Source organism: Spermophilus citellus (genome assembly GCF_964194105.1).
Source record: "Spermophilus citellus genome assembly, chromosome: 4".
NCBI lineage: Eukaryota > Metazoa > Chordata > Mammalia > Rodentia > Sciuridae > Spermophilus > Spermophilus citellus.
The window spans coordinates 4,406,688-4,425,181 of record NC_138185.1 but is presented as its reverse complement, the minus strand read 5'-3'; positions in this window follow the sequence as shown (position 1 = coordinate 4,425,181).

The window sequence follows — 18,494 nt, the reverse complement described above, 5'->3', positions numbered from 1 at the left end:
TGGCTCACAGTACTTGCAAAATAAATGTTGGTTATTATTATTAAACTTAGACTTCTTTTTCTCCCCGCAGAAGGGTAAAGGTTATTAAGTCTTGTTGACTTTGTTGTGGACTTCAAAATTTTTATCAATTATTTAGTTAATCTACTTGAAATAAATTCTTACAATTGAGTAAGGTTCTACCTTCATTTATCCAGCCTACATTCATTCAACCTACAAGGATTTATGTAAAGTGACTGCTGTAATCTAGGAACTATTAGAAGGACTCAGGGTACAGCTGTGAACCCGCCTCTCACTGAGCTCACTTCTAGCAGAGGGAACTGGGAGTAAAGGGGATCCAGAAAAGAAATACACAGTGTATCATATGGATATCGGTGTGAAGAAGAACAGAATGAACTATGAAAGAGTGTGGGATCTGCGAAGTAAACACAGTGTATGCAGAATAAATGCTGGCTCTTGTTTTAAGCAGCTCATTGGTGAAGTTGGGGCTTGAAAGAAGGAGGTTAAGCATGGTTTGGTTTGGTTTCTTAATTTTGTTATAGTTGTAGATGGGGACAGAATGTCTTTGTTTATTTTTACGGGGTGCTGAGGATAGAACCCAGTGCCTCCCACATGCTAGGCAAGCCCTCTGCCACTGAGCTGCAGCCTGAGCCCTAAGGGTTGTTTTTTTTTTTTTTTTTTTTTTAAAGCCCCAGCCCTTCTTTACTACTCTCTTATTCCCAGCTGTTTTTTTTTTCCTCTCCTGAAGGAAGATAGAAGACGCAGATGCAAGGAGAAGTCAATACAAAAGAGAAATCTGGCTATTATGTAGTCATGGAAGGCATCATGGAACCTTTTCCTGCAAGTGAACCATTTCCAAAAAAGTCTTTATTTTTGCTTCAACATTTTCAACCAAGCAGAAGAAAACCTACAGGCATTACATGCATTCATTGAAATCCCTTCAAATCTCAAAATTGGGAATTTGCAATGGGCAAAATTTTATATATAGAATGTATTTATTTATTTAAGGTGCACAACTTTTGAGATGAGCTAAATGCATTTTCCTCTTGGCATATATGAAAGATTATAAAAAATAACAATGAATTTTGAGCCATTTGAAACTTTAAATGAATTGCCTTTAATTTAAAATAAATTAAATAAATTTAAAAATTTTAAAAATTATTTTTTGGAAATAACTTCAAAGTTGCAAGAGTAAGAATAGTGCAAAGATCATCTATTGACCATTTACCCAGATTCACCTATTTTTAAGGATTTACCTCTGTTGCTTCCTCTCTGTCTATGTCTCCCTCTCTGTCTCTCATCTTTTTTTTTTCTGAATGATTTGAGAGTAAATTTTATTTTCCATAGCTCTCATTTCTAATCATTTCTGCAACAAAAGGGTAATTACTTCTTAACAAAAAGGCAATTCTCTTGATGATCATGGCATAAGTAGCAACTTCATTTAAATGCCGATAAAATATAATTTAATCTACTATGAGTATTCCGTTTTATCAATTTACCCGATAATATATTTGTCTACATTTATTGAAGAATACAGCCAAACTTTTCTTTTAATTGAACATTCCTGACTTGGGGTTGGTCTGAGATTTATTCATAATTAGATTCAAGGTAGATCTTCTCCATAGGAGCACTATGTAAATAAATGATGTGGTGCTCTTCTCAGCATGTGGCAATGTGGAGGCACCCAGTGCCCATCCAGGCCAACCTTCTCTGTTTTTCTACTTGAACAACAAGAGCAACAATTGATTCCATAAACAGTGCCGGCGTGAGGGGACATGACGTGCACTGGGAGCCCAATGAAGCAAACCCAAAACGAGAGCTTTCACAGGCTCTCGCACTTACAGCCCAGAACTTTCATCTCCACTTACCTCTGAAGACGTCTGAACCGGAGGTGCTGTGTAATTATATGGCCAGCAGCTCTTCTTCCTCACCTGCAGGACTGTGGGACCCAAGCACTCAGGGTAAGGGAGGAGCAACATGAATTCCAATAACTCAGATTCTAATCATCCTTCTGGCTGTGACAGATCTGTGAGTTCTGTTCCAAATCATAAATTGGGGACATACAGAACATTGACCCTGGTTTTCTACTCAAGGAGTGTTTTTTTTTTTTTTTAATTCATTTTGCTGCAGGCAAAGCAGACAGAGAGAGAATGATGTGAACCTGCCGGACTCTCCTCCCCTGAGACACGCTCACAGCAGTCTGGGTGACCGTGGAAGTAGAGAAAGGGTCTAGGAATATCTTTTTCTTTTTCTTCTTTTTTTAAAGAGAGAGGGAGGGGGGAGAGAGAGAGGAGAGAGAGAGAGAGAGAGAGAAGAGAGAAGACAGAGAGAGAGAAAAGAGAGAGAGAGAGAGAGAGAGTTTTTTAATATTTATTTTTCAGTTTTCGGTGGACACAACATCTTTTTTTTTTTTTTTTTTTTTAAGAGAGAGTGAGAGAGGAGAGAGAGAGAGAGAGAGAGAGAGAATTTTTTTTTAATATTTATTTTTTAGTTCTCGGTGTACACAACATCTTTGTTGGTATGTGGTGCTGAGGATCGAACCCGGGCCGCACGCATGCCAGGCGAGCGCGCTACCGCTTGAGCCACATCCCCAGCCCATACAACATCTTTATTTTTTATTTTTATGGGTGCTGAGGATCGAATCCAGTGCCCCGCGCATGCCAGGCGAATGTGTTACCACTTGAGCCACATCCCCAGCCCCTCTTTTTCTTTTTTTTAATTTTTAAATTCTAATTTGTTATATATGACAGGGGGTTGCATTACAATTCATATTACATATATAGAGCACAATTTTTCATATAGAGCACAATTTTTCATATCTCTGGTTGTATACAAAGTATATTCACATCATTCAAGTCTTCATACATCTACTTTGGATAATGATGTCCATCTCATTCCACCATCATTTCTAATCCCCTGTCCCCTCCCTTCCCCTCCCACCTCTTTGCTCTATCTAGAGTTCATCTAATCCTCCCATGCTCCCCCTCCCTTCCCCACTATGAATCAGCCTCCTTGTATCAGAGAAAACATTCAGCATTTGTTTTTTTGGGATTGGCTAACTTCACTTAGCATTATATTCTCCAACTCCACCCATTTACCTGCAAATGCCATGATTTTATTCTTTTATTGCTGAGTAATATTCCATTGTGTATGTATACCACAATTTTTTTTATGCATTCATCTACTGAAGGGCATCTAGGTTAGTTCCACAGTTTAGCTATTGTGAATTGTGCTGCTATAAACATTGATGTGGCTGTGTCCCTGTAGTATGCTATTTTTTAAAAATATATATTTATTTTTATGTGGTGCTGAGGATCAAACTCAGTGCCTCACATGTGTGAGGCAGGTGCTCTACCACTGCCCCAGTAAGCTGTTTTTAAGTCCTTTGGGTATAGACCGAGGAGAGGGGGTCAAATGGTGGTTCCATTCCCGGTTTTCCAAGGAATCTCCTTACTGCTTTCCATATTGGCTGTACCAGTTTGCAGTCCCACCAGCAATGTCTGAGTGTGCCTTTTCCCCACATCCTCTTTAACACTTTTTGTTGTTTGTATTCTTAATAGCTGCCATTCTGACTGGAGTGAGATGAAATTTTAGAGTAGTTTTTATTTGCATTTCTCTAATTGCTGGAGATGATGAACATTTTTTCATATATTTGTTGATTGATTGTATATCATCTTCTGAGAAGTGTCTGTTTAGGTCCTTGGCCCATTTATTGATTGGGTTATTTGGGGTTTTTTTTGGTGTTTAGCTTTTGGAGTTCTTTATATACCCTAGTGATTAGTGCTGTATCTGATCTGGCAATATGATTCCATACCTAGAAGATCCAAAAAGTTCCACCAGGAAACTTTTAGAACTAGTAAATGAATTCAGCAAAGTAGCAGGATATAAAATCAACACCCATAAAGTAAAGGCATTTCTGTACATCAGTAACAAATCCTCTGAAAGGGAAATAAGGAAAACTACCCTATTTACAATAGCTTCAAAAAAATGAATATCTTTTTCTATAACGTTGTTGGATGGCCTTTGTGAAGTCCTGTCCAGATTTATATCCTTTCTCTGTTGCTAGCACCATCCTAACACTACTGTATCACCAATATCTTGTGGGTTTTGAGCCAGTGATACAGGACCTTTTCCAAGAGGGCTTGGAAAAGGCCACAGAACGCAGAGAGTTAAAAGAGTTAAACCAGATTCAGATCCTGGGTCCTATTTACTTTGGGCAAATCACTAATCATCCCTGAGCATCCGTTTCCTCATTCATAAAGTGGGGGAAAAAACATCACTGTCCTTACAGCGTTCTTGAGGGGATTCCATGAATCATCCATTGAGTGCTTAGCGCTAATGACTGATAGGTAAATAGACCAACGAAACACTCAAGGAAATATCCAGAATCACCCAGTTTGTGATGTGTGCTGCCAAGGCAAGTACCAGAATCACCCAGTTTGGTACCAAATCCCACTAAGCATAAAATGTTTAATATTGCTAATGGATACTCTCAAAGACCCTAAGTTTAGTACTATTAGATTAATCTTTTGCAAGTGCAGAAACTGAGGCTCAGAAGAGTTAAGCAACTTGTCTAAGTCCACATAGCCAAGAAGTGGCAGATGGAGAATTTGTAAGTAAGTGAGTCTTGGGCCAGGTATACCCGATGATGGAGCCCCTGGTTTCTCCTGAACCTGGAAACCAGGCTGCCCCTTGGGTCCACTCCCATCCCACAAGCCTTCTTTCCAGATGCTCTTAGGAGATAGCAGAGGAGCGTGAGGGGCCACGTTGACTGTGGGAGCTCTGGGTAAGTCCTGACTGGGGTGTGGGGCATCCCCAGAATTACCTGGCTAGCTTGAGGAGAAGGAAGAAGAAGGGAGAAGGAAAGCCTATGGGTTGCCCTAATATTTTCTTCTGTAGCTTGGTTCCCTCCTCTTCTTACTTTACAGTGTATGCTCGGTCTTGACCTCTTTGTGGGGCCCCTCATCTCTTCGTCTCATGTCTTTCTGTAAAAAAAAAAAAAATGTTTCTTTACAGCATCACTTTTTGCTTTCATACTAATTAGTGAACAATCCAAGCTTAGTGCATAAACCTTATGGGTCTATAAAGACGACTTGTGAAATTCCAAAATCACTGTTCATTTGTTATCCTGTGGTGATATTTATGTATATATCCTCGCAGTCTTTTTTTTTTCTTGTGCACATCTATTTTTAAATTGTGGATAATCCTGTAAATATTTAAAATCATAACAGGTAAGATTTTTTTATAGTCCTAAATATTTTATAAAACTTCGTAGATTGACAGACTATTCTGATAACTGATCACCAGTCATTGGGCATCTCGGTGGTTCTAGTTTCTCCTTCTGGTAATAAATTATGTCACTATTATTAGTTACACGAGTAACTAGTTCCTTGAGTATTTCTTTATTCCTCGGGAAAGACAATATAAATAAAAATGGAAATAAACACGATTCAGTCTTTTTACAAGATTTTTCCTTTTTACAAGATGTGGGTTATATTTGCACCAACAGAGTATGGGTCAGCCCATTTCCCCTCATCCTGACCCTCACCTTGGCTGGTCCAGAGGATAAGTCAGAGGAGCCGTGGGATGTTGGAAGCTCACACAGGTGTAGTGCCATGATTAATGTGTAGGCTTATCAGACACAGCTATAAAACCTGACTCTCTCACTTGCTAATTGTGTGACTTTGGCAGGTTATTGTGTCTCTCGGAAACTCACAATCACATGTACAAACGGGAATAATAGAGTACAGTAACCCACTGGTACCATAAGAATCAAGTGAGCAAGTGGATAGGCATGTTTTCTTTCTTCTTCTTTTTTTTAAACATGGTCTTAAGTAGATTTGTTATCCATAGTTAATATTAACAATACACAAAGTGGGGAATGAAGAAAAATGCAATTAAACTTTAAAAAAATCTGACTAAATTTTGAGTAGTTTTGTGTTGGTTCAACATGTTTTTGCAAGTATTTTCAAACTGATTCCCTTTAAAAATTACTATTTTTAATTGTCAAGCAATAATTGCTTATATTTATGGGGTACAATGTGATGTTTTGATACATGTCTACATTGTGGAAAGATTAAATCAAGGTAATTTAACAATCCATCACTTCACAAACTTTGTCTTATTCATGGGTGAAAACATTTAAATCTACATTTTAATAATTTCAAAATGTGCAATGCATTACTATTTATTAAAGTCATGATTTTGTGCAAAAAAAAAAAAAATCACTGAAACTTTGTTCCTATCAGCTTCCTGAAATCTTGTGCTCTTTGATCAACATCTCCTCTTTCCCGTCCATCACCATCCCCCACCTCTGGTAACCACCCCTTATCCTCTGCTTCTGTGAGTTTGGCTTATTATTTTCCCTATTTTTATTGGTGCATTATACTGTACACATGGTGGGATTGTTATTACATATTTGCACAATCACACAATGTAGCAATAGAATTGGTCAATATCGCTCCCCACCATCTCCCCTTTCCCGACGCTCCTCCCACCCCATGGTCCCTTTCCTCTAGTCTGCAGACCTCCCTTCACTGTTCTTAGGATCCTTTCGACCCCCTGCACCTTTCTCTTCCTTTTTCCTTTCTATCTTCCACATATGAAAGAAAATACATGACCCTTTACAAGTGACATAGTGTCATTCTTCTTTATGTCTGAGTAAAACTCCATTCTGCATGTATACCACAATCCTTCTCCCATTCACCTGCTGAAAGACATCCAGGCTGGTTGCATAGTTTGGCTACTGTGAATTGTGCTGTGATAAACGTGGGTATGCAGGTATCTGTATAATATGCTGGCTTTAATTCTTCAGGATAAATATTGATGTGTGGAATAGCTGGGTCATGCGGTGGTTCCGTGCCTAGTCTTCTGGGGAGCTTCCATACTGATTTCCATAGGTTATACTAACGTACAACCCCGTCAACAGTGTAAAAGTGTTTTTTTTTTCCTCCACATCCTCTCTGGCATTTACTATTGTCTGTATTCTTTATGACTGTAGTTTTGATTTGCATTTCCCTAATTGCCAATGATATTGAATATTTTCTCATATATTTGATGATCAATTGTATTTCTTCTTTTGAGAAGTGTCTGTTTGAGCTAGCTGTGGTGACACGCGTTTGTAATCCCAGCAGCTTCAGAGGCTGAGGCAGGAGGATTGCGAGTTCAAAGCCAGCTTCAGCAATGGTGAGGCGCTCAGCAACTCAGTGAGTCCCTGTCTCTAATAAAATATAAAATAGGACTGGGGATGTGCCTTGGTGGTTGAGTGCCCCTGAGTTCAATTCCAGGTGCCCTCCCAATAAAAGAGAGAAGTGTATGTTCAATCCATTTGCCTATTTATTAATTGGGTTATGGGAGGGGATGTTGGTGTTCAGGTTTTTGGTGTTTTTTCTTTTTATATTCTAGACAATGATCTTCTGTCCGAAGAGTAGGTAGTAAAGATTTTCTCCCATTCTGTAGGTTCCTCTTCCCAGTCTCAATTGTTTCCTTTGCTGTGCAGAAGCTTTTTAACTTGATGCCATCCCATCTATGAACTGTTGACATTATTTCCTGAGCTTTAGGGTTCTGTTGAGGATTCGCTGCCTGTGCCTCTCTGCTGGAGTGCTGACCCCGCATCTTCTTCTCGGAGTTGCATAGTTTCTGTTCTGCTGAGCTCACTGTTTTTAAGGTAGGGAAACTGGATGTCAGTGTGGTTGGAGAAGAGAGGAAGGTGGTTCCAGTTGAGGCTGGAGAGATAGGCAGGGTCCCGACTTTGGTGGGGGAACATTTTTTATTAATTCTTTTTAGTTATACATAACATTAGGACTCATTTTGGCATAATTATTAAAAGCATGACATATAATTTTCTCTAATTCAGTCCCCAGTACTTTGCTGAGAGCCATTGCCAAGTAGGAATGACGCATCGAAATTTCCTTGCCAGTGTACCCCATGTTGCTTAGAGGAAGGACTCGTGGAAATGGACTTGCCTTGGACATTTGCTGTGACATTGCATGTATGCTTTAATAAGGTGACCTTGCTCAAGGACCAGGGAGGATCCGGGTTTAGAGCTGATCAGGTTTTAGGGAGTATCCCGTCCTTGGGTTTAGGGCAGTTCCAGGTTTAAGGTGTACCCTGCCGGGAATAGGGCGTATCCTGCTGCCTCAGGCACGCCCGATCCTTGAGTTCCCATTGAGTTCTCGTGGGATTGAGAAAGTTTTTAGGATTCAAAGCCTGGTGGAGTACGTGAATTTGGGCCCAGAACTTGAATTTCCCCAGAACGTGTTTGTAGAGGCCGGTGTGAGTTCGGGAATAAAGAATTGCTGTTTGAATCTACAAGGTGTGAGTGGCTCGTGATTCTGTGCCCAGCCAGACTTCGGCAGTACTTCCCATTTTCTTTCTCCCTCCCGTTTCCCTTCCCTCAGCTCTACAGATCTTTCTACTATTGTCTTCTTCTCTTCTCAAGGACACCCTGGATGGTGGGTTTTCCTTTCCTAATTCTGTGGTGGAAGGTCCAGGATAGGGTCTGTGCCGGAGTAGGCTTCAGCATTTCCTACTCCTTGGCACAGATGTTTTCTAGATGCACAGGGGCTTGAGTCCCTTGACTGATTTATCTTCTCCAGGAAGGAACTGACTTGTGGACAGATGTTTATTCAGTGCATCAGTGGGCGGAGGGAGAGTCTGGAATCACCCATTTTAACAACGCTGCCAACGCTAATGATCAGCCTATATAGACTTAGCAACCACCACCTCTGACAGAAGACCTACCTTCAATCGTTTATACCAGGGGCATTCTAACTGGTTTTGTGCCAACAGGATTTTATTGACAAAAGAAATCTTGGCAAAGAACTCAGACACCAAACTCAACCTTTGCATTTCAAATAACTTACTGTTGTGCATGAATTAGGCAGCCTGGGTTTGGAAGGAGGCAGACTGCTACCAGAGGTAGGAGTAGGACACACCTTGCTGGTGACGGTGTTGGTAACACCCATCTGTGAATTTCAGGTGCAGGTGTGTGAGGAGAAGAAGATCCTTCTAGAATCTTCTCATTTAATCACATACAGAAAGGAGCAGGTCTAGGGCACAGGAGAACAAAACGCAAAGCCGTGGCAACCCTGGTCTGCAACAGACCCCTCTGGCTCCTCTGCAGCCAGGACTCGACATCTAGAGACCAGAGCCTGGCAGACTCCCACTGGCTTCCTCCTCTGCCCCACGAGATTCCGGCCTCCAGGAGTCCTACGTCCTCGCTCCCATGCTCTACTTAACCTGGGGACACACAGATGCTTCCACCCGAGGCAGAGCACAGCCATGACCAGGAAGGGGTGACTCCTTCCACAACCAGCACCTGGGTACAGCCTCTGGGGCTCTGGGGCTCTGAGGGGTGTCCCGAGGGTCCCTCCCACACCAGTCAGTCCATGTCCCTGGTCCTGAGCCAGTGAGAGGGAATGGCCAGCCTAGCACTTCCCTTCCCCTTGGTGGAAAGATGCTTGGAAAGTGAGGCTGTGGGAGGGAGACAAAGCAGGTCTTACTGCCAGCGACTTCAGTGACAACTGTCTTGGTGGTTGGTCATGCATCTGTGCTAAGGTCCCTTGTCCAAGAGCAGCCCTTGTCAGAGGTGGAGACGAGCCTGAAATACCTGGGGCCCCGTGAGCTTATGGGGCAGGTCAGGGGCTCTGGTCGGGGGGAGTTTTCCCCCTCTGCCCCTCCACTTGGAGCAGCCCAGCAACCAGCACTGGGCTGGAGCCTCGGGCGGCCCGGCTGCCCTGGGCAGGGCCGCCTGCCTGTCTGAGGCCTCTTCACATCTGAGGCCAGGCCCCAGGTGGCTGTTGTCACCCAGCCCTGGATCCAGCCCCAGGATCGTTCACAGGAACTGTGATTTCACCCAGGAGCAGAGACTGTCCCCCAGGGATGGATTTCCACTGACAGTAGGATCCAGGCAAGAGCCCTGGACACCCTGTGCCAGCTAACCCTGAGCCTCAGCACGGACCACCTCTCCCACCACCTTGGGTTCCTCTGGATCAAAAGAGAACAAGAGCAGAAAGGAAAGGGTTTGGGGTCAGTAAGGAACATTCAGGAAGCAGAGGCCCTGGAGCCTCAGATCCCATCCCCAGGTCAGGCTCCGTCACAGGAGTGGCCGTGTAGGGGCGGACACTGTGAGGAGAGGTGGCTGCAGGCCCTCCTGCACAGCCTCCTGTCTCAGAGGCTGCGTGGAAGTGAGCAGAAAGGCCGTGCGGACAGAGTCCTCCTCTAGGCACCGCATAGCCCCTCACTCTCTGTGGCTCTGGGCATCCCCCTGAGTGTCCTGGACTCACTGTCCTCATTGGAAAGAAACCCTGATCTGAACTGGAGAAGGAGATGGGGAAGTGGGGCAGGGATGGGCCAGGAAAGCCGCTTGGGCCCCCCCCCCCCCAGCCCAGGTTCTCCCTGCACCTTCTGATGCTTCACCAGGTCCTCTGGCTCTGGGCGAGCCGTGTTCTCCTTGGCCCTGGGCAGCTGCACGCGAGCAGTTTGCCCACCGGGAGAAGGGGTTCAGTGAGCAGAGCCGCAGGAGCAGAGCCTCCTGGGCCCAGCGGGGTGTGTGGCAAAGGGACAGAGCAGAGAGCAGGACAGGAGGAGAGTGGGGCCCCGGGCCAGGGAAGGCGGGTGCTGCCGGTCGCCTGGGTTCTGGGTGCACACCGCTGAGGGAGCAGGAGAGGCCAGGTGCCGATCCAGTTTATTTGACAGGGACCTGGGGTTCCGACCTGGGAGGTGGCTCTGGGGTTGATGGCCTTGTGCTGTGAGTAGAGGTCCTCAGGCTTCGGTGGACTCGTCTCTGCGAGGAGGGGTGGGGGCAGGAAGCAAGCCCCAGCTCACAGGGTGCTCAGGCAAACGCTCCCACAGAAGGTCAAGCAGCACGTGCTGTTCCCTTGACACTTCTGGAAATAGGAGCAGCGGAGGCTGCAGCGCTCAGCACTGGGCCACTGCTTACAGGCCGCGGCTCCCGGAGTCCACGGGGACGCTGAGGAGAAACAGGAGCCGCTGGGTGGGGCCGCTGCCTAGAGAGCCTCCTTCTCCACTTCAATTCTCCACGAACCCGAACCCGGGACCCAGCGCCCCTCCACCGCACTCCTGCACTTTCCTGGGGACTCCCCTGTGCCCTCCCCAGACCCTGGGGGTCAGCAGTGTCCTAAATCCTCACCCTTCCCTGACACCCCACCTCCCCTGAAGACATCAGTGGCTGGTCGGCCTGGGCCTCTGCACACACATCCACCAAAGACCTGTCCCCCACAGACGCGGCCGTGGTGAAGTCACCCCCATCGAGTCTACACTCTGGCCCTGGGACCTCAAAGAAGCCTAGACACCTCCCAAGCCTCCCCAGGCTGCAGGATTTGCAGATGCAGAGGGGAGGATGAACTGCCTGCTGCCCCTCTCTCCTCTCTTCAGGGTCATTCTCCAGCACCTGCTCCTCCAGTGGCCCGCCTGACACGGCCACCCTTCTGTTCCCTCGGATGGTAACTTCACCTTGGCTCTGTCCTTCCTATCTTCCCACCAGTGTCTTTTCTCTCCACACCTCACCATTTCTCCACCACCTCCACCCATGAGTACCTCTGCGTGTCCCCACACATGTGCACAGGTCAAAGAATCGTGTCCTGTTGGCCCCTTAGACTTTCCCCACAGCGTGTGCCATTTGTTCCTGATCTTTGGAATGGAGGGGAAGGAGAGGTGCAGGCCTTCCTCCACCGTCACTATTCCCAGGTTGGGTCACAGGCTGGACGCCAGGCATTGGAACAGCCCAGAGCCTCCACAGTGCTGCGGTCCGTGCTGGGTGTGCAGAGAGGTACCGTGCCCAGGTCCTCCAAGATGGGTCCCTTCTTGCCCCTCCCGTGTACCCACACAGCCGTCACCTACCTGGGGCCCACTTACGTCCACGGTACCCTCCCTGGGCCTCCAGCGGCAGCAGCAGCACACAGAGGAGCAGGGGGAGCCTCAGAGCCGGGGGTGGCATGACTCTGACCAGAGCCATGAGTCTGAGTCCAGCCAGGATGGCACAGCCTTCCCCAGGGAGCTGTGAGGAAGAGGATCCCCAGGACAGACTGACTCAGCTCCTGGCTGTCTCTGCTGGCCAAGCCAGGAGAGCGCAGGGCGCCCTGTCCTCCTCTTGTCTGTCCCTCACCCTGTCCTGTTGTGTGCAGCTGGGCTCCTCTCCCACAGCAACCCTCTAGCTAGTGGGACTTATTTTATGAATTACACGATTTATTTCTGATTTCTCATTTCAAAATTTTTTACAGAAAGAAGCAATGAAAAATATCATTGAAAAGATTTTTACTGTACTACTTAAAATCAACCCACATGTCATTGTATTATTTTTTGGTTTCTCCACACATTGAGCATGAAGAATCCTCTTTTTTCCTTCATATTTGTCACCAGCCATCTTTGTTACCTATCTTTTGCCACTTTTATATAATAGTTGACTATTTCCTAAAACATAATTTTCTTAATTGTCCAGCTTGCACTAAAATAAAACTACTGCCCATTATTCATAGTGCACTAATTCATGAAATTTTACAATATATCTTATTGAGCATTTTTATTCAGAAATTCTTAATAATTTTAGGCTAAAGTAAAGAGGTAGAATTCCTGGGTGAAAAAGTAAGCTGGTACTTCACAAACATATATACAGGCGGAGCATCCCTAATCTAAACTCTGAATCCCCCATTCTGAAACTGTTTGAGGGCTAGCATGACGCACAAGACAAAATCCCTAATCTGATCTTGTGATGAGTGAGCTAAAATGCACGTGCACCACAAAGATTGTACAAAATCAAAATTACCCTTAAACTATGTGTATAAAGTGTATATGAAGCATGAATAAGTAAATTTCATGTGTAGACTTTTGTTCCCTCCCCAAGGTACCTCCCACATACACAGGAGTAGAGAGAGAGAAAAAGAGAGTGCAATTTGACTTTCAAATAAACTGTTTTTCTGTGGAGAGTATGAACATGCTAACTTCTGCAAATCACGGAGAATACCAGAGAATAAATAGAGAAGACTCATTAGAGTCTTGTGGGTATTTTCTGTCAGGAACTTTGGAAACATTTTATGTTCTGGTACCTGTGTGCGAATCCTGTCTTCAATATTCTCCAGCCTCGGGACACTGGGGAAGTCCCACCACCTCTATAGACCAATCGTGACCTCTGTCACACCCATCTGATGGCATGGGACCACGGTGTCTTGAACTTCAGCTGTGAGGATGCAATAGGCGACATGTGCCAGCACCATCATGGCATACAGCAGGTGCTCCATGGAGTCTATTTTTCTTCCCCCCCACATCACAGCACCAGGGTCCAGAAACTTCAGGCATCTCTTCACCCCCCTGGGTGTGATTCACAGCCCCCTGAAGGGAGATCCTGGAAGAAAACCCTTTTATCAGATAAGAGATTCGACTACTCCCCCGAGCTGCTCACCCCCGAGCTGTGGATTGGTGGAGGAAGCAGAACTGGAACTCAGAGCTCAGAACAGCCACTTCAAACTCTGGCCACACGTGGCTTTCCTCTCTTAGAGACCAGCAAAGGTGGGCAGGTGTAGGCAGGTGTAGGACGCGGGCTTGGCTCCCCTGGGGCCTTTCCTCATCCCCGCGTGGCTGCGAGTCATGACAACCTCATTTTTCAATTTAAATTCCTTCAACCGGCAGCAGCCCTGCCTCCGCCCAGCTCCTGACCCCCCCACCCCCCCCACCCCACCCCCCACCCCGCCTCCCTCCAGCTGCCTCCTCCTCTGCTTCCTGTCCACTCTCTCCATCCCAAGAACTTGTTTTCGGGGTGTGGCAGTTTTACTCAAAGACACCAGGTCCGCACCCTTTGGGGTCACTCCTACAGGCCTCCCTGTGCAAAGAGTATTTCTAGGTGATGCTTCTGTTCCTGTCATTTGCTACTCCCCACCCCCTGTGGAGGCCAGACCCCTTTCAAAATGCAAATAGCTGTCAGTCATTAGGACTAGGGAGGACTCAGGAAGGGGGACTACGTGAGCAGACCCCAACACCCAACCCTGCAGTTAGCAGAAACGTATGGACACGTCATGGAGGTTAAAATATGCCTAATACACGCAGGTGTGTATGTACCTATGTGAGAGATAGGGTAGTGGAGGGCGTGGGAGGAAGGGGCCAGTGTGTGTACACATGAATATCTTAGAACTCAGACAGGAAGAGAAGCCACATGCTGACGTTAGGATCTGTAACATCCCAAGGACTGGGGGTTAAAGGCTTGGTCCCCAGGCCATGGTGCTATTGGGAGTTGGTGGAACCTTCAAGAGGTGGGGACTTGTCTTTAGGTCTTGGACAGCATGCATGCCTTTGAAGAAGGTAGTGGGACACCTCTCTGTCTCCCTCTCCCTTTCTCTCTCTCTCTCTCTCTCTCTCTCTCTCTCTCTCTCTCTCGCTATGAGGTCAGTCGTTTTGCTCTACCACAAGCTCCTGCCTTAGGTGTTGCCTTACCCAAAGCAGCAACAGAGTCAACCAATCATGGGCTGAAAACTCCAAAACTGTCAGGCAAAGACAAACCTTTTCTCTTTATAAGCTGACTACCTCAAGTGTTTGTTACAGTGACAGAGAGCTGACTAATACAAGGTGGGACCTATCAGCCAAGGGCTCAGGGCAAGTTTATAGGAAGTAGTCATTGACCTTGAACTCTGTGGAGGAAATAGGCTTTTTAAGACCATCAGAATCTGGACCAGATACAGCAAAAGACAGTGATCGCTCTGCACAGAACATAATTTTCCTGCCATATGAACCAATGTCTTGGAAATGCATAATTCAATTATTTTATATTAAGCCCTATATTTGTTCTGTTGCTATAACAAAATACCAGAGGCTAGAGAACTCTATAAAGAAAAGGTATTAGGGGATGGGGATGTAAATCAGTGTAAACTGCTTTCCTAGCATGTTTAAGGCCCTGAAACTGGAAAAAGGAAACAAACATTTTGTTTTGGAGGCTGAAATTCCAAGACTGGGCAGTTTCGTCTGTTGAACCTCTGATGAGGGCTTCCTTGGCAGAGGAGTGAAAAGGGAAAAGCTGTGTGCAGAACGAGCCCCAGTGTGGGGCGGCTTCCTTTTATAACAACCTACTCGTGAAAACTAACTCATCCACAGAACAGGCACTGACCCTTCCCAAAGACAGTGTCCCCAAGGACCCGCCCACCTCCCTCTTGGCCCATCTCTTAAAGTTCCTACACTTCTTCACATTGCCACGCTGGGGACGAAGCCTCTGGCACGTGGCCCCTGGTTTAACCCAGGCCTTTGTTCCCAGGTCTCTGCGCTCTGTGCTTGTCTTTGTACTGGCTCGTCCTGAAGGTCCTTCCTGTGGGAAGAAGTGTGACACACGGGCTGCTCTTGCCTCTGTGTAAAACATTCCTGCAGACGGGTTTAGAGAAGGAAGTCTGATCCTCGAGGGCCCCTGATTCTGGTCCACTGGACTCTTTTCTAAAGATCCCCAAACGGCACGGACGTGTCTGGTGTAATGCCCACCCTGGTGTTTGGTGACTGCATCTCTCCACCCTCTCCCAACAAGCCTGTACCAACCACTGGATTTGATCGTTTCATTTCCTTCATTTGTTAGCTGGCCATCAGGCTCTTCCAAAATCCTTCCCTTCAATCTCCTTTTATCTACAGAAATCTGGAAGGCATTTGGTGGGAGAGAGGGCTGTGGATTTATTGGCAAAGGAGAATCAGCACTGAGCAGGATGGATGTTGAAGACAGACTCTGTCCTCGACCCCTATCCGTGGGCGAACTCAGACGCATCAATAGACTTTGGAGCCGCGTCACTGAGGAATCCCGTGGGTAGCCAGAGCTATCACCCGTACACAGTGTTCTTTCCAGCTTACAGGAGACACTGACTATATCAAAGAAAATACTTCTGGATGGGTGAGTATTTAAAAAAAAATGTCTGTAATACAGCCAACAGTAATTTTGGGGAGAACCAAATATCTGATACCTAAATCACTATTGATTTCTAGGCCTTTAAACTTTGTTTTCCTGCTCTTTGGCCTCTGTTTCAGCTTTCAGTCACCCTGTCCCAGTAACAAGAGGCAAGACACAGAGCTGTCAGCCAGTCCGTAGTCACCTCCAGAGGTAGGTGGGGTTCAGGTCTTGAGGCTTGCGCTGTTGTTTGTGGTGTGCTTGGGTGTGTTCCCGTCCAGGTGGGGGCAATGCTGTTCCTAGGAGCAGCATTTCTACAATCCCTAGGTCACCTTCTTGTTTTGTTCAAATAAGGAAACAGAGAGGGAGGTAATGTGACCTGTCTGAGGTCCCGAAAAGTAAAAGGGACATAGACAAAACCAGCATTCCTGACTCTAAATCCAGAACTTTCTCCTAACAGTACCTGGGAAACCCATGATCCCATATTTTGGGGGTCAGCAGTAGCTCTTGTGCATTCTGTTGCCTGTAGACCTTTTAATTATCTTGCACTTCATGTCAGATGACCAAAGAATTCACCCAGAACTCTGTATGTGAGAAGCGCCCAGTCTGGACAGGATCTGAGAAGGTCCCGGCCATGATGGCGTCTCTCCTCTGAGATAATTCAGGGTTCTTAAAGTGTGCAAGAAAGGGATTGGGCATCTCCAGGAACCTGAACACCTCTTGGGGGCCACGATGGTAGACCAAGAATGTGACCTTCTAAATGAACAGATCTTCAAGCTCTGGAAAACTTGAGTCTAGGATGATATTTTTGAGTACAAAGAAACAGCCTCATAGAACCAATGGCTTTATTGGGTTTATTGGGTTTCTGTCTCTAGGTTCCAGTCTTCCTCCTTTTTTATGCAAAAGGCAGGTGCCAGGAACCCGGAGGCCCACTGCAATCCATGCCCACCCTCAGCCAGGTGGCCCATACCGTGCATCCCCACCTGGAAGTGGGTCACAGAGTCTGAGCACTGCATGCCCACCTCACACGGTGCTTGCTGGTGTCTTCGCGGGATCAGAATACTCAGGGCCTTGGGTTCAAAGGCTGGGCAAACTGCCCTGGCTAGTTAACTTCCCTGAGCAAAGAATGCGAGTGATTTGCAGGATTTCTGGAAATCTACCATGCTTCAAAGATGGTTCTCTGATAGCCTGAAGTTCTCTTAATTGGCCTTCACCAAGTAAGCTGTATTTTTTTGTCATAAATGTCACCCAGTGGTAAATGAAGTCTCAACTTCTCAACTTGGCAATGTTCTATCGTCCTGCCCACTGAGGCAAGGCAGCAGGGACATGGTTTCAATGGAGAAGGTCCAATAGCAGATACAAGTGTTGAGAAGTAGAGACCCCCAAACATCTGATTGTTCACAATTTCTCCTTTTCTTTCTCTCCCTAATCTCCTGCCTCTCCTCCAATCTTCTAAAACCAGTTTTCCTAAAAGTCAGTGTATCTAGTGACTCATGTACCTAAAACATGTGTTTTTCCAACTTCCAAATTTCACAAATGCCAAGAGGAGAAGGAGTTTTCACAGTTCCTTTCAAGTGATCTCCGCAGTTAACCTGCTTTTCAGCAGAGTAGTCTTGGTGGGTACCTAGAGCAGCACTGTTCAGTAGGACTTTTTTGATGATAGAAATGCTCTGAGTTACCCTGAAGTAATGGCCCCTGGCTACCTGTGGCTACTGAGCACCTAAGATGGCCAACAATTGGATTTTTAATTTGATTTAATAAATTTGAATGATGGCCCACATGATGATGTGGCCAAGGGCTGTCCTATTGGACAGTAGAGACGAGTCTCCTCCGTTTGGGTTGAAAACTTCTGAACAAGCATAAAGACTTTCAGAGAGATGGACAATCACCACCTGTTATCACAATATCAGAATTTTACCCTTTGCTGGGTCTCTGATATTCCTCCCTTCTTGGTCTCAGGAAGATAGAGCAGCAGACAGAGGGTGAAGGGGGCAGAGGTGAGCGGGTAGGGAGTCTCCCTCCCTGACACTCCTCAGTCCTGGGGGTTAGGTGGCTGGCCCAGGTTCCGGAGCTGAGAGGTGGGGGTTAGGATTCCAGCTCAAGCCTCTCTTACTCTGGTGCCCGCATTCTTTCTTCTGTAAAATACTAAGCAGCAAACAAATGACCTTGGTATTGCCTAGGGTAGGACAGGTGCAGGGAGGGAGCAGCCCATGTCCAGTGGGTAGAAATGCAACTCAACTCTTGGTGAGAAAAGTGTGGCAGCAGAGTCCAGGAACGTTTCTCCATTAACTCATGCTATAAAAACCATATCATATGTGCCAAACTTCAGCTGTAAGGAGGCTTATCTGGATATTCTTCTGTCAAGAAGAAAGGAGAGGGGGGCTGGGGATGTGGCTCAAATGGTAGAGCGGTCGCCTGGCATGCATGAGGCACTGGGTTCCATCCTCGGCACCATGTAAAATAAAATAAAGATATTGTGTCCATCTAAAACTAAAAAATAAATATAAAAAAGAAGGAAGGAGCTATTCAGGCCTTCAGGACATGAGGAGTGATCATAATTGGACTGTTGGCATGACTTGTAGGATGTCATCAAGTCTTTGTTTTTGTTTTTTTCAAAATGGCTAGTTATTTCCTT